The sequence below is a fragment of the Pecten maximus genome, chromosome 5 (assembly GCF_902652985.1).
Source record: "Pecten maximus chromosome 5, xPecMax1.1, whole genome shotgun sequence".
In the NCBI taxonomy this organism is placed as follows: domain Eukaryota; kingdom Metazoa; phylum Mollusca; class Bivalvia; order Pectinida; family Pectinidae; genus Pecten; species Pecten maximus.
The window spans coordinates 46,408,088-46,433,273 of NC_047019.1; the positions used below are offsets into that span (position 1 = coordinate 46,408,088).

General features: G+C 38.7%; 1 protein-coding gene across 1 annotated transcript in view; it reads left to right on the forward strand.

Annotated features, from left to right (window-relative positions):
* Nucleotides 1-222: 222 nt before the first annotated feature.
* Nucleotides 223-25,186, forward strand: part of LOC117328486 (cytochrome b5 reductase 4-like) — a 102,855-nt gene continuing 77,891 nt past the window's right edge. Inside the window, exons 1-2 of the mRNA XM_033886021.1 lie at nt 223-456; nt 10,386-10,522. The gene's annotated coding sequence lies outside the window, so the exon portion shown is untranslated. The remainder of the gene's footprint in view (nt 457-10,385; nt 10,523-25,186) is intronic.

Consider the following 25,186-nt stretch of genomic DNA (forward strand, 5'->3'; position numbering starts at 1 on the left):
ACAGTATAAAACAGTTACCTTTTTTATCTGCTAATGTGCATGCCAATGAACCCAAATATTTGATGCTATTGTTTAGCTCTATTATTAAAGATAAAACTTATCGTGAAAAAACACCTTAAAATTAGATAAAAACTTCAACAATAATTAAAAATAATCTACCGGAAATAATATTTTCCGAATTCTTTATTAGATTTATAACGTAATATCCGTTATAGATTTTCAAGACATAAGCGGCAAGGTAAACATTAGCTAATGAACACTCGTAAATTGATTAGATTTTAAAATTGCGACTGTATTTAGACTTCTTGATAACGCTTAAGTATTCATTTCTGGAACGTAGATGTGTCATGACGACTATACAACTAAGGTACTATATGTGTTTTGTTATCGTCCAGCACCTGTATCTTCTGACAGCTGCCGGATGGGATTTGCTTAAACAATTGATTTACAACGGTGGTAAGTTTTCCGGTGACCATTCTAACAGTATCTGTTGAAACGCATACAGTTGCTGTCAAAATTTACATGTGTTAGCCAATTCAAAAACTAAAGCTCTTTTCGATAACAATAAATTAATCTCGCCCAATTATTAATAATCATTAATAATAAGGTCATCACACGCACTGACCCACCATTAGGATTTAGTTTAGTTTAATTTTCCGATACAGGACCTCAAAATGCTGTACATTGGACTCAAACATGATTTTAGTACAGTTGGGACACTTAAACTTTATCAGTTGAATCCAAAGAAAAATGGGAAAACGGCTTAACACCGATGCTGCATTATAAGATCTGAAAAGGAACGTAAAAGTGGGAAAAGACAAGTGGCTGAATCTCCTAAAACAAATCGTTAAATCAAAGAGTGGAGTACCAGAACTTCGTGAAAGGAAAGAGGAGAGAACCTTCATTGCGAGCAAAGATGAGGACAAGTCAGAAGTACTAGGAAACATTTTTAGTAGGAAATTAGTAGTGTTTTCACTGAAGAATTAAGACAAAACACAAGATGGAGTAAATAGTATTACCATTGATGAAGTTAATCATCTCCTCCAAAAGCAGAATGTTACAAAATCACCCAGCCCAAATAAAACACATCCAAAGGTGCTACATGAATTATGTTTGTTACTGCCAATATCACAGCCATATTCAAGAAAGGAGGCAAAAGCTAGCTTCCCATTACAGACCAGTCTGCTTAACCAGTATTGTGTGTAAAATGATGGAAAAGTTGATATCAAGAATAATGGATTACACGGATAAGAAGATTTTATTTTGGTAAAAACAATTTGAGATTCTATAAAAAGGAGGAGTCAAAGATACCGTTTACCGGTACTTAGATTTCATTAAGGCTTTCGTGAAAGTGCCACACCTTTGGCTAACTGAAAAACATAAAACGTATGGAATAAACCAAAAAAATAAAGGACTGGATAAAATATTTTCTTGAAAATAGGAAGCTTCAGCAATGTGTACAAGTTAATGGGGCTCAATCCGAATGGCATAGCGTCACTAGTGGAATACCGCAGTGATTAGTGCTTGGGACGGTAGTAATTGTCTTTTATATTAATGATTAACCCAAATGTGTTTCATCTGAAGTATTCTTATTTGCAGATGACACACAAATGTTTAGGGAAATAATTTAAAAGATGTCAATGACACTATGGTATTTCAGGAGGATCTTGACAAGCTCTACCAGTTGAGCAAACATGGTTATTTAGTTTCATTCAGATATGTACAAGGTTTTAACTTTTCAGAATAAAGGAAAAACATATGAGGAAACAAAATATAGCGTGAGCACATGTGACAATGGGAAAGAAGTCCTGGAGAACATTAAAAATGAAAAGATATTGGAGTAATCATTGACTGACACCTTATATCATTATAAATACATTTGAAAAACATCTACAGACACAGGTGAAGAAGGCAAATCAGGTCGTGGAGTATGCAATTTCTGTCTGGTCACCGTACAAGAAAAAGGCTATGGAAATAATAGAAAATGTACAGAGGCAAGTAACAATAATGTCACCACAAATGAAAAACATGGATTATGAACAGCATCTAGGGTGCCTTAAGTTTCCGACACTGAAATACAGACGAATGAGGGGGAGATATGATAGAAGCAATTAAGATATATGACCAGAAAATTATAGAGAACTTGGTGCAGCTAAACAGTAAACATGGCGAGCAATACAAGAAGAATCTCACTGAAATTAGTCAAGCAGCAGTGAAATAAAGACATCAGGAAACACAATTTCTCACACAGGATTGTGGACACATGGAAAAGCCTACCGGAACAAGTTATTTCTATCAGATCAACAAACCAGTTCAAAAACAGCCAAGACAAGGGAGAACAATCTACTGAGGTATGATCAGAGTCCCAGCTATGGACCAGACACTGAAGGACGATAATTTGCGCAACATTAAAACAAAACTCTGAGCTGTCTATATAGGACCAAAAGTTCCTGCAGGCAGAAACATAACATAAGGTCAAATCAAAACCTGGGATTGTACAGTAGTCTTTGAAAGATGAAAATTGGTATCTCTGTTAGATACATGTATATGCTTTGAGATGGAGTTGTAATAGTTTGTGGTTGAAGTGTATAGACAGATGATAAAACACAACTGCTAACTTTCATTGCTAAAGTTAGTAATTTTATCCAACAGTATGACTGCACAAGCCTGTTAAATCATCTTTAATGGTGCGACAAATAATGTCCATCGATTACATCACCATATCCGTGTCAGGAGTATCTAGAGAAGTCTGAGCTTCAAATGTGCATATTCTGCGTTGTCATAGAAATATTGACCATGCAGGCCTCCTCGTTTGCAATGCGTTGGGTGATGGAAAGTATAGTGTAGGTAGTTGATTTTATCAGTAGGTTTTGTGTAGGTAGTTGTTTTTATCAGGTTTTGTGTAGAGGTCAAAGTTGATTCTGTTGTCTTCCCAGGATTACTTAGAGTATTAATAAAGGAGACCTGCTAAAGTGAGTGGTCCATCATCAATTTAATGCGTTGATGAAAGTTGTTGCAGTGGTTATAAAACACTTCTAGTTGGGTTAAGGTTCCCATCCAAATCATCACACCATACTCCTGTTAATTTGTCCTCCCCATCACACCATACTCCTGTTAATTTGTCCTCCCCATCACACCATACACCATACTCCAGTTAATTTGTCCTCCCCATCACACCATACACCATACTCCAGTTAATTTGTCCTCCCCATCACACCATACTCCTGTTAATTTGTCCTCCCCATCACCCCATCACACCATACTCCTGTTAATTTGTCCTCCCCATCACACCATACTCCTGTTAATTTGTCCTCCCCATCACACCATACACCATACTCCTGTTAATTTGTCCTCCCCATCACTCCATACTCCATACTCCTGTTAATTTGTCCTCCCCATCACACTGTACACCATACTCCTGTTAATTTGTCCTCCCCATCACACCATACACCATACTCCTGTTAATTTGTCTTCCCCATCACCCCATCACACCATACTCCTGTTAATTTGTCCTCCCCATCACACCACACACCATACTCCTGTTAATTTGTCCTCCCCATCACACCACACACCATACTCCTGTTAATTTGTCCTCCCCATCACACTGTACACCATACTCCAGTTAATTTGTCCTCCCCATCACACCATCACACCATACACCATACTCCTGTTAATTTGTCCTCCCCATCACACTGTACACCATACTCCTATTAATTTGTCCTCCCCATCACACTGTACACCATACTCCTGTTAATTTGTCCTCCCCATCACACCACACACCATACTCCTGTTAATTTGTCCTCCCCATCACACTGTACACCATACTCCAGTTAATTTGTCCTCCCCATCACACCATCACACCATACACCATACTCTTGTTAATTTGTCCTCCCCATCACACCACACACCATACTCCTGTTAATTTGTCCCCCCATCACACCATACTCCAGTTAATTTGTCCTCCTCATCACACCATACTCCTGTTAATTTGTCCTCCCAATCACACCATACACCATACTCCTGTTAATTTGTCCTCCCCATCACACCATACACCATACTCCTGTTAATTTGTCTTCCCCATCACCCCATCACACCATACTCCTGTTAATTTGTCCTCCTCATCACACCATACTCCTGTTAATTTGTCCTCCCAATCACACCATACACCATACTCCTGTTAATTTGTCCTCCCCATCACACCATACACCATACTCCTGTTAATTTGTCTTCCCCATCACCCCATCACACCATACTCCTGTTAATTTGTCCTCCCCATCACACCATACTCGTGTTAATTTGTCCTCCTCATCACACCATACTCCTGTTCATTTGTCCCCCCATCACACCATACTCCTGTTAATTTGTCCTCCTCATCACACCATACTCCTGTTAATTTGTCCTCCCAATCACACCATACACCATACTCCTGTTAATTTGTCCTCCCCATCACACCATACACCATACTCCTGTTAATTTGTCTTCCCCATCACACCATCACACCATACTCCAGTTAATTTGTCCTCCTCATCACACCATACTCCTGTTAATTTGTCCTCCCAATCACACCATACACCATCCTCCCCATCACACCATACACCATACTCCTGTTAATTTGTCTTCCCCATCAACCATCACACCATAACTCCGGTTAATTTGTCCTCCCCATTCACACCATCCTCCTGTTAATTTGTCCTCCCTATCACACCATACAGCACAATACTACTGTTAATTTGTCCCCCCATCACACCATACTCCTGTTAATTTGTCCCCTCCCAATCACACCATAACTCCGGTGAAGTTGTCCCCCCATCACACCATACTCCTGTTAATTTGTCCCCCCCATCACACCATACTCCTGTTAATTTGTCCTCCCCATCACACCATACACCATACTCCTGTTAATTTGTCCCCCCATCACACCATACTCCTATTAATTTGTCCTCCCCATCACACCACACACCATACTCCTCAATCAATCTTGGATCAGTACACACTGACCTGGAGACTTAAGACTCAATACTCCTGTCATGACCTCCTACAAACAACAGACCAGAATGGCCATCCTATGGACCTTAAACAGAAAAAAAGTTATTTAAACACCACAGCACATGGACTGCCATCAACACTCATTAAACCATTGACACCTACACCACAGTACTAACATCTATATAGATACAATCCAGACACAAACCATGTAGTCTGAACTCACAACCCTACAAGAATGAATAGTGAACACCAGCATAGTTATCAGATGAGCTGACAAGGGGGCCAGGGGTCTACTATAGTTATCAGATGACCTGACAAGGGGGCCAGGGGTCTACTATAGTTATCAGATGAGCTGACAAGGGGGTAGGCAGTCTACTATAGTTATCAGATGACCTGACAAGGGGGCCAGTGGTCTACTATAGTTATCAGATGAGCTGACAAGGGGGTCAGCGGTCTACTATAGTTATCAGATGAGGTGACAAGGGGGTCAGCAGTCTACTATAGTTATCAGATGACCTGACAAGGGGGCCAGCGGTCTACTATAGTTATCAGATGAGGTGACAAGGGGGTCAGCGGTCTACTATAGTTATCAGATGAGCTGACAAGGGGGCCAGCGGTCTACTATAGTTATCAGATGAGGTGACAAGGGGGCCAGCGGTCTAGTATAGTTATCAGATGAGTTGACAAGGGGGCCAGCGGTCTACTATAGTTATCAGATGACCTGACAAGGGGGCCAGCGGTCTATAGCTACTATAGTTATCAGACGAGCTGACAAGGGGGCCAGCGGTCTACTATAGTTATCAGATGAGTTGACAAGGGGGCCAGCGGTCTACTATAGTTATCAGATGACCTGACAAGGGGGTCAGCGGTCTACTATAGTTATCAGATGACCTGACAAGGGGGCCAGCGGTCTACTATAGTTATCAGATGAGCTGACAAGGGGGCCAGCGGTCTACTATAGTTATCAGATGAGCTGACAAGGGGATCAGCGGTCTACTATAGTTATCAGATGACCTGACAAGGGGGCCAGCGGTCTACTATAGTTATCAGATGAGCTGACAAGGGGGCCAGCGGTCTACTATAGTTATCAGATGAGCTGACAAGGGGATCAGCGGTCTACTATAGTTATCAGATGACCTGACAAGGGGGCCAGCGGTCTACTATAGTTATCAGATGAGCTGACAAGGGGGCCAGCGGTCTACTATAGTTATCAGATGAGTTGACAAGGGGGCCAGCAGTCTACTATAGTTATCAGATGAGTTGACAAGGGGGCCAGCGGTCTACTATAGTTATCAGATGAGTTGACAAGGGGGCCAGCGGTCTACTATAGTTATCAGATGAGCTGACAAGGGGGTCAGCGGTCTACTATAGTTATCAGATGAGGTGACAAGGGGGCCAGCGGTCTACTATAGTTATCAGATGAGCTGACAAGGGGGTCAGCGGTCTACAACAGTCTTACAACACAAACATTTTTTTTTAGTGGAATTGGTTCACCATAATCTATGCACACAAACCACACAGACAGAATCCACAGCAAGACCCCACATACTAACCACTACTGCTAGTTGTAACCTACTCTACCAGTGTCTTTACTACCTATCAGATTGTACCTAACCCATTATAACATTAAATACTATCATTACAAACTGTGTTTATATTTTGTAGGTAAATCCACCCTTAGTGGGGACATACTGTACCATAGTACCCAACTCCATCTTGTGCCACCTTGGGTCACCCTCAAGACACTATATTTATAGAACCCCAGCCCACACACATGCACACACACATAATGAAGTTTTGTAAGGTTAATTACCCAGTGGATCAACATGCTACCCACAGAACAAACAACCCACACAACACAGTACCCACACAGCACACTACCACACAGCACACTCCCCCACACAATGCACTACCCACACAGCACACTACCACACAGCACACTCCCCACACATGACACTACCCACACATGACACTACCCACACATGACACTACCCACACAGCACACTCCCCACACAACATACTACCCACACAGCAAACTCCCCACACAACATACTACCCCCCACAGCACACTCCCCACACAACACACTACCACACAGCACACTCCCCACACAACGCACTCCCCACACAGCGCACTACCCACACAACACACTCCCCCACACAACACACTCCCCACACAACACACTCACCACACAACACACTCACCACACATGACACTACCCACACAACACACTCCCCCACACAACACACTCCCCACACAACACACTCCCCACACAACACACTCCCCACACAGCACACTCCCCACACAACGCACTACCCACACAGCACACTCCCCACACAGCACACTCCCCACACAACATACTACCCCCCACAGCACACTCCCCACACAACACACTACCCACACAGCACACTACCCACACAACACACTACCACACAGCACACTCCCCACACAGCACACTACCCACACAGCACACTCCCCACACAACGCACTCCCCACACAGCACACTACCCACACAACACACTCCCCACACAACACACTCCCCCACACAACACACTCCCGGCACAACACACTCCCCACACAACACACTCCCCACACAGCACACTCCCCACACAACACAGTACCCACACATCACACTACCCACACAACACACTCCTCACACCACACATCACACTACCTACGCGACACACCACCACACATCACACTACCCACCCAACACACTTCACACAACACACAACCCACACAGCACACTCCCCCACACAACACACTCCCCCACACAACACACTCCCCCACACAACACACTCCCGGGTACAAAATACTTTTATTTCCCAGACATTTATGCATGAAGACCACTGCCAAGGTTGGGACCCTGGGATCAGTGTCCGAACAAATAGGTCCTCATGGAAGAGGGCTCTCATTCAACATACAATATAGTACAATGTACCAATCATTCATTCATCCATTCATTCATTATTCATCCATTCATTTTTCATCCATTCATTCATTTATTTTGAAATTATTTATTCATTCTGTAATTCACGTAATTCATTCAGTCATTCATTCATTATATATATCATACTCATCCTATACTGCATTCATCACTCATTCATTCTAAACCTCCTTCATTTATCCACTCAGTTATATCTATTACATAAACAAATTTCATATTAAAAATATAATATAAATAAATGAAAATCTGTGGCAAAGTACAACTGGTTCGGATTGGTTCCCCCCTGGCATTGGCCCTCAGTCGCTTGAGTATGAGGCTAAAACTTAAAAGTCACTTTTGTAACCTGTTAGTATATTCATTAAGTGGATATGTATAAAATATGATTTACTTGAAAGTATGCCCACACAGAAGTATTAATGCCACTAAACTAATGGCAAATATGATTTGTTTTTTTATTTGAGAATAAACAGGTACAAAGTGTTTAAAATCGTAAAGGGAGAGTACTCTTACATGATTTACAATTTAATTATTTAATATTTCAACAAATGATCCCCACTTTTCCTGAAATGCCTGATTTCTGTTTTGTTTTGCTGCAATATATTTCTCTAATTTGATGACTTGAATAAAATAAAATTTGCATATCTGAAATGATGGATGGGTGTTTTTCCACTTACTTGCATAAATATGGTATCTTAGTAATAACAAAAAGTGATTCAACCTTTGCTTAAATCTTATATTTCCAAATATAACATCAGTTATACTTAAGGTTAAGTTATTTTCAACATCATCATTCTCACAATACCATACAATAAATTCTTGCAATAATTCATTTGAGAAGTAACAGCTACATTTTGTATATAGGATGTGTTCCAGTGATTCTTCTTCTCTACTACAAAAATAGCACAAATTATCATTTTCAATGTTTATTTTAAGAAGAAAGGATTTTGTTGCTAATATTCTATGATGAATCTTAAATTGAAAAGCTTGTAGTTTAGTTTCTCGTGTGTAATTAAATACAGATGAATATGTGTCAAAGTCAAAGTTATCCCTTAAATCTAATTTCATTTTCCACTTTTCTTGACTTTTAATAGGTTTTTTAAAAACTGACTTCACAAGTTTTTCATATAGGAATTTCAAGTAATCAGTGAATTTTATTTGATGAATTATACTATTAGTTTCACAAACCTCTATATTTTCCCCCTGTGCAATTCTTATTCTATATTCCGCTTTCCATTCTCCATTGATTTTATTAACTAGTGCATAAAACTGTAAAAATCCTAATCCCTGGATATGATGCACCTCTGGCCATTTTTTTACTATCCCATTTTGAAAAAGATCTATAACTTTATTAAGCCCAAATTGTTTCCATCTAATACCTTGATTAATTTCATTGAAAGGAAGAAAGTTGATCAAATCTTCATTTAGATATTCCTCTAAGGTTTGTGGTTTATTTTGAACATCTACTAGTGCAAAAATAACATCTTTCCAAAACTTATTTTTTATCTGTTTTCCTACTTTTTTTAGTATATCTGAATTCAATTGAACTGTGATTTTTGGATCTATAGGCAAAATGTAAGATACTAGTGATTTCCAGGGTGCCTCTCCAGTGTCAAGTAGTCTTTTCAACCCACACAACATACTACCCACACAACACAGTACCCACACATCACACTACCACACAACACACTCCTCACACCACACATCACACTACCTACACGACACACCACCACACATCACACTACCCACCCAACACACTTCACACAACACACAACCCACACAGCACACTCCCCACACATCACACTACCCACACATCACACTACCCCACCCAACACACTCCACACACAACACAGTACCCACACAACACAGTACCCACACAATACACTCCCCACACAACACACTACCCACACAACACACTCCCCACACAGCACACAACCCACACAGCACAGTACCCACACAGCACACTCCCCACACATCACACTATCACACAGCACACTCCCCACACATCACACTCCCCACACATCACACTACCCACACAACACACTCCCCACACAGCACACAACCCACACAGCACAGTACCCACACAGCACACTCCACACACAACACAGTACCCACACAACACACTACCCACACAACACACTCCCCACACAACACACAACACACTACCCACACAACACACAACCCACACAGCACAGTACCCACACAGCACAGTACCCACACATCACACTACCAACACATCACACTACCCACACATCACACTATCCAGACATCACACTACCTACACGACACACCACCACACATCACACTACCTACACGACACACCTCCACACTATATAGACTACAGCGGTGTGATCTTTTTTTGCCATCCTATGTGATATCCTGCTCTGTATTGCTGCCTATCCTTAGTGGTAACATCTTCCATATTGAATCATTGGTAACCTGTCTTCTTTTTTTCAGATTAAACATTGATCTATAGATAGAAGATCTCTAAACATAGAAGGGGAGAAAACTACAGAGAAGACAACCTATAATTACCTGACGATATCACAGCTGTGCTGACAATGTCCTATTTGACTCATCATTCTTTTTAGGAGGTAAATTTTCTTGGTATTTTACCACAAATGAGTATTGAATGGCCCAAATGAATCATTTAGTCAACTCAGTATTCATTTTCACAATGCTTCATGTTTTATGGATATTTAGAGATGACAATTATTACATTGATATCCTGGATATTTAGAGATGACAGTGGTTATATTGATATCCTGGATATTTAGAGATGACAGTGGTTACATTGATATCCTGGATATTTAGATATGACAGTGGTTACATTGATATCCTGGATATTTAGAGATGACAGTGGTTACATTGATATCCTGGATATTTAGAGATGACAGTGGTTACATTGATATCCTGGATATTTAGAGATGACAGTGGTTACAATGATATCCTGGATATTTAGAGATGACAGTGGTTACAATGATATCCTGGATATTTAGAGATGACAATGGTTACATTGATATCCTGGATATTTAGAGATGACAGTGGTTACATTGATATCCTGGATATTTAGAGATGACAGTGGTTACATTGATATCCTGGATATTTAGAGATGACAGTGGTTACATTGATATCCTGGATATTTAGAGATGACAGTGGTTATATTGATATCCTGGATATTTAGAGATGACAGTGGTTACATTGATATCCTGGATATTTAGAGATGGCAGTGGTTACATTGATATCCTGGATATTTAGAGATGACAGTGGTTACAATGATATCCTGGATATTTAGAGATGACAATGGTTACAATGATATCCTGGATATTTAGAGATGACAATGGTTACAATGATATCCTGGATATTTAGAGATGACAATGGTTACATTGATGTCCTGGATATTTAGAGATGACAGTGGTTACATTGATATCCTGGATATTTAGAGATGACAGTGGTTACATTGATATCCTGGATATTTAGAGATGACAGTGGTTACATTGATATCCTGGATATTTAGAGATGACAGTGGTTATATTGATATCCTGGATATTTAGAGATGACATTGGTTATATTGATATCCTGGATATTTAGAGATAACAATGGTTATATTGATATCCTGGATATTTAGAGATGACAGTGGTTACATTGATATCCTGGATATTTAGAGATGACAGTGGTTATATTGATATCCTGGATATTTAGAGATGACAGTGGTTACATTGATATCCTGGATATTTAGAGATGACAGTGGTTACATTGATATCCTGGATATTTAGATATGACAGTGGTTACATTGATATCCTGGATATTTAGAGATGACAGTGGTTACATTGATATCCTGGATATTTAGAGATGACAATGGTGACAATGATATCCTGGATATTTAGAGATGACAATGGTTACATTGATATCCTGGATATTTAGAGATGACAATGGTTATATTGATATCCTGGATATTTAGAGATGACAGTGGTTATATTGATATCCTGGATATTTAGAGATGACATTGGTTACATTGATATCCTGGATATTTAGAGATGACATTGGTTATATTGATATCCTGGATATTTAGAGATGACATTGGTTATATTGATATCCTGGATATTTAGAGATGACATTGGTTATATTGATATCCTGGATATTTAGAGATGACAGTGGTTATATTGATATCCTGGATATTTAGAGATGACAATGGTTACATTGATATCCTGAGCATTATTTACACTTCTATATATTGCATGCTGTATGTATATACAATGTATTATTTTATCAACAAGAAGAAAATGTTCAAATTTTAAAACATGATACAGACATCATGACACTATAGTTTATAAATGTTTGAACAATGCTAAAACTTCATTTATCACATAACTGGCCATGCAGTACGGCCACATCATAAATATCGTAAGACCCATTTGTGATAACTCTAATTAAGATGTCACAATAGCCACACGAGGTTTCACAATTGTCTCTGTAGAGAAAAAACGTACTGCTTGGAGGCAAAGTTTGCCTCTGCCATGTAGAAATTAATTAGTGAGTTTTTTCTGATATTCTCAGAAAATATTTATATTTATGTGATACACCAAATCTGACACTTGAGGCTATGTCTTATGGAATTTATTAAACTTGTTAAATGATTTGATATCCCATATACCAATGGTATATAAAATTATTTGTTTAATAAATTCCCTTTGACATAGACACTCATGTAAGATCCTCTATGTAAATTCTGAATATGTGTAAACTAAAGACCTACATACAAGCATTTTGCATAAATCTATTGTTATGAGACATACATATCTGGGTAATAAAGCAACAATTTAATAGGAATATTTTTCACCACTGAAGTATTGTTTAATTTGGTATTTCTGATGAACAATTCATGCTGAAATATTGTCAGAAGCCACAGTTTTATTATCAATTAAAACTAACCACTGAGGAAGTCCTGTTTGAATAACTATACATTTTAGATCCACTGATACACTGAGCCAGATTGTTCATCTAACTTCTTATTTTATAACATGAGTTTGGTTGTGAAGGGAGTTAGGCCCATTGTGGAGACTGTTTGCTCAGAGCCTGTGTAGCTGCTGAGTGAAATGACAACCCTATTAACTGAAGGGAAAGGTTGTATCACTCCTTGCCTTGGAAGGAGTGGAGATTGTTCTTGGTGGTCCTCTGTGGGTGCCTTTCCAGGTGTCCTTGACACAGTTGTTGATTTCTGGCTTGGTGTGGTGGATTGGCTATGGCCTCTGTAGGACAATCCTCATGGTTGGACATGTTTGGCAGTGGTCTGGTTTGTGATTGGTTTCATGTAATACTATAGTCCCTATTTAGTGTGTAATACTGTAGTCCCTATTTAGTGTGTAATACTACAGTCCCTATTTAGTGTGTAATACTACAGTCCCTATTTAGTGTGTAATACTACAGTCCCTGTTTAGTGTAATACTACAGTCCCTATTTAGTGTAATACTACAGTCCCTATTTAGTGTGTAATACTACAGTCCCTATTTAGTGTGTAATACTACAGTCCCTATTTAGTGTAATACTACAGTCCCTATTTAGTGTGTAATACTACAGTCCCTATTAAGTGTAATACTACGGTCCCTATTTAGTGTGTAATACTACAGTCCCTATTTAGTGTGTAATACTACAGTCCCTATTTAGTGTGTAATACTACAGTCCCTATTTAGTGTGTAATACTGTAGTCCCTATTTAGTGTGTAATACTACAGTCCCTATTTAGTGTGTAATACTACGGTCCCTATTTAGTGTGTAATACTACAGTCCCTATTTAGTGTGTAATACTACAGTCCCTATTTAGTGTGTAATACTACTGTCCCTATTTAGTGTGTAATACTACAGTCCCTATTTAGTGTAATACTGTAGTCCCTATTTAGTGTGTAATACTACAGTCCCTATTTAGTGTGTAATACTACGGTCCCTATTTAGTGTGTAATACTACAGTCCCTATTTAGTGTGTAATACTACAGTCCCTATTTAGTGTGTAATACTGTAGTCCCTATTTAGTGTGTAATACTACAGTCCCTATTTAGTGTAATACTGTAGCCCCTATTTAGTGTGTAATACTACAGTCCCTATTTAGTGTGTAATATTGTAGTCCCTATTTAGTGTGTAATACTGTAGTCCATATTTAGTGTAATACTACAGTCCCTATTTAGTGTGTAATACTACTGTCCCTATTTAGTGTGTAATACTACTGTCCCTATTTAGTGTGTAATACTGTAGTCCCTATTTAGTGTAATACTACAGTCCCTATTTAGTGTGTAATACTGTAGTCCCTATTTAGTGTAATACTACAGTCCCTATTTAGTGTGTAATACTACAGTCCCTATTTAGTGTGTAATACTGTAGTCCCTATTTAGTGTGTAATACTGTAGTCCCTATTTAGTGTGTAATACTGTAGTCCCTATTTAGTGTAATACTACAGTCCCTATTTAGTGTGTAATACTACTGTCCCTATTTAGTGTGTAATACTACAGTCCCTATTTAGTGTGTAATACTGTAGTCCCTATTTAGTGTAATACTGTAGTCCCTATTTAGTGTAATACTACAGTCCCTATTTAGTGTGTAATACTACAGTCCCTATTTAGTGTGTAATACTACGGTCCCTATTTAGTGTGTAATACTACAGTCCCTATTTAGTGTGTAATACTACAGTCCCTATTAAGTGTAATACTACGGTCCCTATTTAGTGTGTAATACTACAGTCCCTATTTAGTGTGTAATACTACTGTCCCTATTTAGTGTGTAATACTACAGTCCCTATTTAGTGTGTAATACTGTAGTCCCTATTTAGTGTAATACTGTAGTCCCTATTTAGTGTAATACTACAGTCCCTATTTAGTGTGTAATACTACAGTCCCTATTTAGTGTGTAATACTACAGTCCCTATTTAGTGTAATACTACAGTCCCTATTTAGTGTGTAATACTACTGTCCCTATTTAGTGTGTAATACTACAGTCCCTATTTAGTGTGTAATACTGTAGTCCCTATTTAGTGTAATACTGTAGTCCCTATTTAGTGTAATACTACAGTCCCTATTTAGTGTAATACTACTGTCCCTATTTAGTGTGTAATACTACAGTCCCTATTTAGTGTGTAATACTACAGTCCCTATTTAGTGTGTAATACTGTAGTCCCTGTTTAGTGTGTAATACTGTAGTCCCTATTTAGTGTAATACTACAGTCCCTATTTAGTATGTAATACTACAGTCCCTATTTAGTGTGTAATACTGTAGTCCCTATTTAGTGTGTAATACTGTAGTCCCTATTTAGTGTGTAATACTGTAGTCCCTGTTTAGTGTGTAATACTGTAGTCCCTATTTAGTGTAATACTACAGTCCCTATTTAGTGTGTAATACTACAGTCCCTATTTAGTGTGTAATACTGTAGTCCCTATTTAGTGTAATACTGTAGTCCCTATTTAGTGTAATACTACAGTCCCTATTTAGTGTGTAATACTACAGTCCCTATTTAGTGTAATACTACAGTCCCTATTTAGTGTGTAATACTACAGTCCCTATTTAGTGTGTAATACTACAGTCGCTATTTAGTGTGTAATACTACTGTCCCTATTTAGTGTGTAATACTACAGTCCCTTTTTAGTGTAATACTGTAGCCCCTATTTAGTGTGTAATACTACAGTCCCTATTTAGTGTGTAATACTACAGTCCCTATTTAGTGTAATACTGTAGTCCCTATTTAGTGTAATACTACAGTCCCTATTTAGTGTGTAATACTGTAGTCCCTATTTAGTGTAATACTGTAGTCCCTATTTAGTGTAATACTACAGTCCCTATTTAATGTGTAATACTACAGTCCCTATTTAGTGTGTAATACTACAGTCCCTATTTAGTGTGTAATACTGTAGTCCCTATTTAGTGTGTAATACTACAGTCCCTATTTAGTGTAATACTGTAGTCCCTATTTAGTGTGTAATACTACTGTCCCTATTTAGTGTGTAATACTACAGTCCCTGTTTAGTGTGTAATACTACAGTCCCTATTTAGTGTAATACTACAGTCCCTATTTAGTGTGTAATACTGTAGTCCCTATTTAGTGTGTAATACTGTAGTCCCTATTTAGTGTAATACTGTAGTCCCTATTTAGTGTAATACTACAGTCCCTATTTAGTGTGTAATACTACAGTCCCTATTTAGTGTAATACTACAGTCCCTATTTAGTGTGTAATACTACAGTCCCTATTTAGTGTGTAATATTGTAGTCCCTATTTAGTGTGTAATACTACAGTCCCTATTTAGTGTGTAATACTGTAGTCCCTATTTAGTGTGTAATACTACAGTCCCTATTTAGTGTGTAATACTGTAGTCCCTATTTAGTGTAATACTGTAGCCCCTATTTAGAGTGTAATACTACAGTCCCTATTTAGTGTGTAATACTACAGTCCCTATTTAGTGTGTAATACTACAGTCCCTATTTAGTGTAATACTACAGTCCCTATTTAGTGTGTAATACTACTGTCCCTATTTAGTGTGTAATACTACAGTCCCTATTTAGTGTAATACTGTAGTCCCTATTTAGTGTGTAATACTACAGTCCCTATTTAGTGTGTAATACTACAGTCCCTATTTAGTGTGTAATACTACAGTCCCTATTTAGTGTGTAATACTACAGTCCCTATTTAGTGTGTAATACTACGGTCCCTATTTAGTGTGTAATACTACAGTCCCTATTTAGTGTGTAATACTACAGTCCCTATTAAGTGTAATACTACGGTCCCTATTTAGTGTGTAATACTACAGTCCCTATTTAGTGTGTAATACTACTGTCCCTATTTAGTGTGTAATACTACAGTCCCTATTTAGTGTGTAATACTGTAGTCCCTATTTAGTGTAATACTGTAGTCCCTATTTAGTGTAATACTACAGTCCCTATTTAGTGTGTAATACTACAGTCCCTATTTTGTGTGTAATACTACAGTCCCTATTTAGTGTAATACTACATGTCCCTATTTATTAGTGTGTAATACTACTGTCCCTATTTAGTGTGTAATAACAAAGTCCCTATTTAGTGTGTAATACTTACAGTCCCTATATCGTCTTTGATAATAGTTATTGATACTCCTATATTGTAATAACAGTATTGTGGTAATAATCATGTTATACGAGTCATTGGTTACTGATCCCATTTAGTGTAATACAGTCCTATTTGCGGTATACTGTATCCCTTTTAGTGTAATACATAAGTCCCTATTAGGTGAATGTATATCCTGATTTAGATTGTATCGAGCCCATTTGTGTGAATATGTACATCCCAATAGGTTCACAATGTCCTTTAGCTGTTTGAGCACAAGTGTTAGCCTGCCATGTTACAAACATCAACAACCCTTAGAAATATTAGTTGAGTTTTTTCGATATTCTCCAATATTTATTATTTAATGTGTAATACCAAATCTGACACTTGAGTGCTATGTCCTTATGAATTTTATTAACTTGTTATAAATTATTTGTGATATACCCCATCTATGTGTACAACAGATTATTAATTTGTTTAATAAATGTCCCTTTGAACTAGACCTCATTAGTGTAATGATTCCTCTATGTAAATTCTGAATATGTGTAAACTAAAGACCTACAAACAAGCATTTTGCATAAATCTATTGTTATGAGACATACATATCTGGGTAATAAAGCAACAATTTAATTGGAATATTTTTCACCACTGAAGTATTGTTTAATTTGGTATTTCTGATGAACAATTCATGCTGAAATATTGTCAGAAGCCACAGTTTTATTATTAATTAAAACTTACCACTGAGGAAGTCCTGTTTGAATAAATATACATTTTAGATCCACTGATACACTGAGCCAGATTGTTCATCTAACTATGAGTTTGGTTGTGAAGGGAGTTAGGCCCATTGTGGAGACTGTTTGCTCACAGCCTGTGTAGCTGCTGAGTGAAATGACAACCCTATTAAAGCTGGAGGGAAAGGTTGTATCACTCCTTGCCTTGGAAGGAGTGGAGATTGTTCTTGGTGGTCCTCTGTGGGTGCCTTTCCAGGTGTCCTTGACACAGTTGTTGATTTCTGGCTTGGTGTGGTGGATTGGCTATGGCCTCTGTAGGACAATCCTCATGGTTGGACATGTTTGGGCGGTGGTCTGGTTTGTGATTGGTTTCATGTAATACTACAGTCCCTATTTAGTGTGTAATACTGTAGTCCCTATTTAGTGTGTAATACTACAGTCCCTATTTAGTGTGTAATACTGTAGTCCCTATTTAGTGTGTAATACTGTAGTCCCTATTTAGTGTGTAATACTACAGTCCCTATTTAGTGTGTAATACTACAGTCCCTATTTAGTGTAATACTACAGTCCCTATTTAGTGTAATACTACAGTCCCTATTTAGTGTGTAATACTACAGTCCCTATTTAGTGTGTAATACTGTAGTCCCTGTTTAGTGTGTAATACTGTAGTCCCTATTTAGTGTAATACTACAGTCCCTATTTAGTGTGTAATACTACAGTCCCTATTTAGTGTGTAATACTGTAGTCCCTATTTAGTGTAATACTACAGTCCCTATTTAGTGTGTAATACTACAGTCCCTATTTAGTGTGTAATACTGTAGTCCCTATTTAGTGTGTAATACTGTAGTCCCTATTTAGTGTGTAATACTGTAGTCCCTATTTAGTGTAATACTACAGTCCCTATTTAGTGTGTAATACTACTGTCCCTATTTAGTGTGTAATACTACAGTCCCTATTTAGTGTGTAATACTGTAGTCCCTATTTAGTGTAATAGTGTAGTCCCTATTTAGTGTAATACTACAGTCCCTATTTAGTGTGTAATACTACAGTCCCTATTTAGTGTGTAATACTACGGTCCCTATTTAGTGTGTAATACTACAGTCCCTTTTTAGTGTGTAATACTACAGTCCCTATTTAGTGTAATACTGTAGTCCCTATTTAGTGTAATACTGTAGTCCCTATTTAGTGTAATACTACAGTCCCTATTTAGTGTGTAATACTACTGTCCCTATTTAGTGTGTAATACTACAGTCCCTATTTAGTGTGTACTACTGTAGTCCCTATTTAGTGTAATACTGTAGTCCCTATTTAGTGTGTAATATTGTAGTCCCTATTTAGTGTGTAATACTACAGTCCATATTTAATGTAATACTACGGTCCCTATTAAGTGTGTAATACTACAGTCCCTATTTAGTGTGTAATACTGTAGTCCCTATTTAGTGTGTAATACTACAGTCCCTATTTAGTGTAATACTACAGTCCCTATTTAGTGTGTAATACTGTAGTCTGTAATACTGTAGTCCCTATTTAGTGTGTAATACTGTAGTCCCTATTTAGTGTGTAATACTGTAGTCCCTGTTTAGTGTGTAATACTGTAGTCCCTATTTAGTGTAATACTACAGTCCCTATTTAGTGTAATACTACAGTCCCTATTTAGTGTGTAATTCTGTAGTCCCTATTTAGTGTGTAATACTACAGTCCCTATTTAGTGTGTAATACTACAGTCCCTATTTAGTGTGTAATACTGTAGCCCCTATTTGATGAGTAATGCTACTGTGTATTTTGTTTGTGATGCTGCAGTTTCTCTACCTATTAAGCCACAAAATGTATAGGTATATGATGTTGTGTGACTTTGTGTTATGAATAATATATGAGGTATTGTTTTCAAAGTGGAAAGCTTGCTGCTATTTAGGGATATGAATGAGTGATGTACAAGCGATTGTGATGTTGTGTCAGGATGATGGATCACCAATGATATTGATCCCAATAGTTTACAAGTGCCTTACATTACATAAGTATTTGTTGATGGAGTCATTTTGTATGCAGTACATACAACATGGAAACATATCAATATATACCTCTTCTACTTACACCCTATATCAAACGTAATGGTTAATTATATTTCCAATTTTGCCTCCACTTCACTATGCTGCGTTTGAGTCCTGTGTGTTAGTCTTTGATCTAAAACACCCCGACAATCCAAAACACCCCTACTGAACTAAATTTATGTGCAGGTCTGTGTAGAAAGGTTCCTATTGGTCTGTGTAGTGGTTAGTATTGGAAGGGCGTGTAGAGAGGTTTACATGGGGGTCTGTGTAGTGGTTAATATTGGAGGGCCGTGTAGAGAAGTTTATTTGGAGGTCGGTGTAGAAAGTTTTATTTGCAGGTCAGTGTAGAGAGGTTTATTTGGAGGTCAGTGAAGAGAAGTTTAGGTGGAGGTCAGTATAGAGAGGTTTATATGGAGGTCAGTGTAGAGAGGTTTATTTAGAGGTCGGTGTAGAGAGGTTTATTTGCAGGTCGGTGTAGAGAAGTTTACATTGAGGTCTGTGTAGTGGTTAATATTGGAGGGCCATGTAGAGAAGTTTCCATGGAGGTCTGTGTAGTGGTTAATATTGGAGGTCAGTGTAGAGAGGTTTATTTGGAGGTCAGTGTAGAGAGGTTTATGTGGAGGTCAGTGTAGAGAGGTTTATTTGGAGGTCAGTGTAGAGAGGTTTATTTGGAGGTCAGTGTAGAGAGGTTTATTTGGAGGTTGGTGTAGAGAGGTTTATGTGGAGGTCAGTGTAGAGAGGTTTAGGTGGAGGTCAGTGTAGAGAGGTTTATTTGGAGGTCAGTGTAGAGAGGTTTATTTGGAGGTCGGTGTATAGAGGTTTATTTGGAGGTTGTAGATAAGTTTATGCGGCGGTCAGTGTAGAGAGGTATATGTGGAGGTCGGCATAGGGAGGTTTATATGGAGGTCAGTGTAGAGAGGTTTATTTGGAGGTCGGTGTAGAGAGGTTTATGTGGAGGTCAGTGTAGAGAGGTTTATTTGGAGGTCGGTGTAGAGAAGTTTACATTGAGGTATGTGTAGTGGTTAATATTGGAGGTCAGTGTAGAGAGGTTTATTTGGAGGTCAGTGTAGAGAGGTTTATGTGGAGGTCAGTGTAGAGAGGTTTATTTGGAGGTCAGTGTAGAGAGGTTTATTTGGAGGTCAGTGTAGAGAGGTTTATTTGGAGGTTGGTGTAGAGAGGTTTATATGGAGGTCAGTGTAGAGAGGTTTATTTGGAGGTCGGTGTATAGAGGTTTATTTGGAGGTCAGTGAAGAGGTTTATGGGATTGAGGTTGGTGTAGAGAGGTTTAATATGGAGGTCAGTTATAGAGAGGTTTAGGAGGTGGAGGTCAGTGAGAGATGTGGTGGTATTATGGAGTCGTGTAAGAGAGGTTTATATGGTGGTCAGTGTAGAGAGGTTGATCACGAGGTGAGTGTAGATGTCTCCAAGAGAAGTTGATGTGGAGGTGGTGTTGAGAGGTTTTTTTGTGGAGGTCGGTTTGGAGAGGTTTATAAAGAGGTCAGTGTAGAGGAGTCCTGAGAGAGGTACCTATTGGGAGTGCTGGGAGGTACACACAGCTTGTAAGCTGTGTAACAAGTGGTTTGTCGGCTGTGGTGTGAGATTCTAGGCACTGTGATCCTACAATGCATGTGTGTGCTTCAGCTATAGGCTGACTACAAGCTTTCTTCCCCTGGATCAATACAATGTTTTCTGTTACTACTCTGCACTTAGTTTGGAGGTACACATTGTAATGTATGTATGTCGGGCAGTGTTGAATGGCTCTATAGAACCTAATCAACCTATATCACTCACCACCCATTCTCGGCTGACTTTTTTCTGAACCAGTATCTGTGAACAGCACTGTCACGGAGGATGACATGTGACAGTGATAGCCAGTTGTGGTGGAGATTTGTGAATGTTTGAAGTGTGGATTACCATGTGGATGGTGATTCCTGTGCCACCTGTTTGTCCTGGCTGTAATAAATGTGTGGTCACCTACCAAACATACAGATTTGTATGGCAGGTCTAAGGCCAGGGGCATTTCAAACTAACAAGGCACCGTAGGTATGTATTGTGTACTGGGGAAGGTATGTATTGTGTACTGGAGAAGACGGGTATGTATTGTGTACTGGAGAAGACAGGGTATGTATTGTGTCCTTGGGAGCAGGACAGGGTTATGTATTGTTGTACTGGGAAGGTAGTATTGTTGGTACTGGTATTTGAAGACAAAAGGGTATGTATTGTGTACTGGAGAAGACAGGGTATGTATTGTGTACTGGAGAAGACAGGGTATGTATTGTGTACTGGGGAAGGTATGTATTGTGTACTGGAGAAGGTATGTATTGTGTACAGGGGAAGGTATGTATTGTGTACTGGAGAAGACAGGGTATGTATTGTGTACTGGGGAAGACAGGGTATGTATTGTGTACTGGGGAAGGTATGTATTGTGTACTGGGGAAGGTATGTATTGTGTACTGGAGAAGGTATGTATTGTGTACTGGAGAAGGTATGTATTGTGTACTGGAGAAGGTATGTATTGTGTACTGGGGAAGGTATGTATTGTGTACTGGAGAAGACAGGGTATGTATTGTGTACTGGAGAAGACAGGGTATGTATTGTGTACTGGAGAAGGTATGTATTGTGTACTGGAGAAGACAGGGTATGTATTGTGTACTGGAGAAGACAGGGTATGTATTGTGTACTGGAGAAGGTATGTATTGTGTACTGGAGAAGGTATGTATTGTGTACTCGAGAAGGTATGTATTGTGTACTGAGGAAGGTATGTATTGTGTACTGGAGAACACAGGGTATTTATTGTGTACTGGGGAAGGTATGTATTGTGTACTGGGGAAGGTATGTATTGTGTACTGGAGAAGGTATGTATTGTGTACTGGAGAAGACAGGGTATGTATTGTGTACTGGAGAAGACAGGGTGTGTATTGTGTACTGGAGAAGGTATGTATTGTGTACTGGAGAAGGTATGTATTGTGTACTGGAGAAGGTATGTATTGTGTACTGGGGAAGGTATGTATTGTGTACTGGAGAAGGTATGTATTGTGTACTGGAGAAGACAGGGTATGTATTGTGTACTGGAGAAGATATGTAATGTATATAAATATCCTGTGATAATAAAGTGATTGTACCACGTGTATGTCATTATGTCTACTTGGAAACACACTTTCTACAACTCTCACAATTAGGTTTTAAGATTTTTGAGCAATTATAATCTCAATCTTACAAATTTCCAAACCAATAAGCATATAATTTAATTAAAGATATTTGATTTTCACTTAAGAAAATACCTCATGTGAGAACAGCAGAAATGTCTGGGAATGCTTTCTCTCTCTGGGCGGTTTTCACACCTCTTCATTGTGTTGTTGCCGATTAAATCATGGTTGTGTCAGAGTGCTCTAGCTATGAGGCCACAGTGATAAAACTTATATATTATTTCTTGTCTGATTCATTAAATATTAACTGTATCTCTTTTGAGCTTGTCAGACACTTGCTTTAATTAAATATCTTCTTAATTTGCTTCTTCAGTGAGATAAAGCTGATTAATCCATACCACTGTGTAGGTGGTGGGTATAGTATAGTAATTAGACATGTCAACACTAAGTTAATCAACTCTATAGCTCTAACACTGCTTCCTGGTTATTTATAAAAACAGGATGTTTTTAGAGGTTTTCTTCCTGGGAAGACTGCTTTGTCCTGGGTTATGTGTATTGTGAACTACTAGAGAAGGCTTGGGTATGATAGTGTTGTCTTATGTCACTGACTAGGAAAGGCTTGGGTATGATAGTGTTGTGTTATGTCACTGACTAGAGAAGGCTTGGGTATGATAGTGTTGTGTTATGTCACTGACTAGAGAAGGCTTGGGTATGATAGTGTTGTGTTATGTCACTGACTAGAGAAGGCTTGGGTATGATAGTGTTGTGTTATGTCACTGACTATAGAAGGCTTGGGTATGATAGTGTTGTCTTATGTCACTGACTAGAGAAGGCTTGGGTATGATAGTGTTGACTTATGTCACTGACTAGAGAAGGCTTGGGTATGATAGTGTTGTGTTATGTCACAGACTAGAGAAGGCTTGGGTATGATAGTGTTGTGTTATGTCACTGACTAGAGAAGGCTTGGGTATGATAGTGTTGTGTTATGTCACTGACTAGAGAAGGCTAGGGTATTATAGTGTTGTGTTATGTCACTGACTATAGAAGGCTTGGGTATGATAGTGTTGTGTTATGTCACTGACTAGAGAAGGCTTGGGTATGATAGTGTTGTGTTATGTCACTGACTAGAGAAGGCTTGGGTATGATAGTGTTGTGTTATGTCACTGACTAGAGAAGGCTTGGGTATGATAGTGTTGTGTTATGTCACTGACTAGAGAAGGCTTGGGTATGATAGTGTTGTGTTATGTCACTGACTAGAGAAGGCTAGGGTATGATAGTGTTGTGTTATGTCACAGACTAGAGAAGGCTTGGGTATGATAGTGTTGTGTTATGTCACTGACTAGAGAAGGCTTGGGTATGATAGTGTTGTGTCTGATGTCACTGACTAGAGAAGGCTTGGGTATGATAGTGTTGTGTTATGTCACTAACTAGAGAAAGCTAGGGTATGATAGTGTTGTGTTATGTCACTGACTAGAGAAGGCTTGGGTATGATAGTGTTATGTCACTGACTAGAGAAGGCTTGGGTATGATAGTGTTGTGTTATGTCACTGACTATAGAAGGCTTGGGTATGATAGTGTTGTGTTATGTCACTGACTATAGAAGGCTTGGGTATGATAGTGTTGTGTTATGTCACTGACTAGAGAAGGCTTGGGTATGATAGTGTTGTGTTATGTCACTGACTAGAGAAGGCTTGGGTATGATAGTGTTGTGTTATGTCACTGACTAGAGAAGGCCTTGGGTATGATAGTGTTGTGTTATGTCACTGACTAGAGAAGGCTTGGGTATGATAGTGTTGTGTTATGTCACTGACTAGAGAAGGCTTGGGTATGATAGTGTTGTGTTATGTCACTGACTAGAGAAGGCTTGGGTATGATAGTGTTGTCGTATGTCACTGACTAGAGAAGGCTTGGGTATGATAGTGTTGTGTTATGTCACTGACTAGAGAAGGCTTGGGTATGATAGTGTTGTCGTATGTCACTGACTAGAGAAGGCTTGGGTATGATAGTGTTGTGTTATGTCACTGACTAGAGAAGGCTTGGGTATGATAGTGTTGTGTTATGTCACTGACTAGAGAAGGCTTGGGTATGATAGTGTTGTGTATGTCACTGACTAGAGAAGGCTTGGGTATGATAGTGTTGTGTTATGTCACTGACTAGAGAAGGCTTGGGTATGATAGTGTTGTGTTATGTCACTGACTAGAGAAGGCTTGGGTATGATAGTGTTGTGTTATGTCACTGACTAGAGAAGGCTTGGGTATGATAGTGTTGTGTTATGTCAC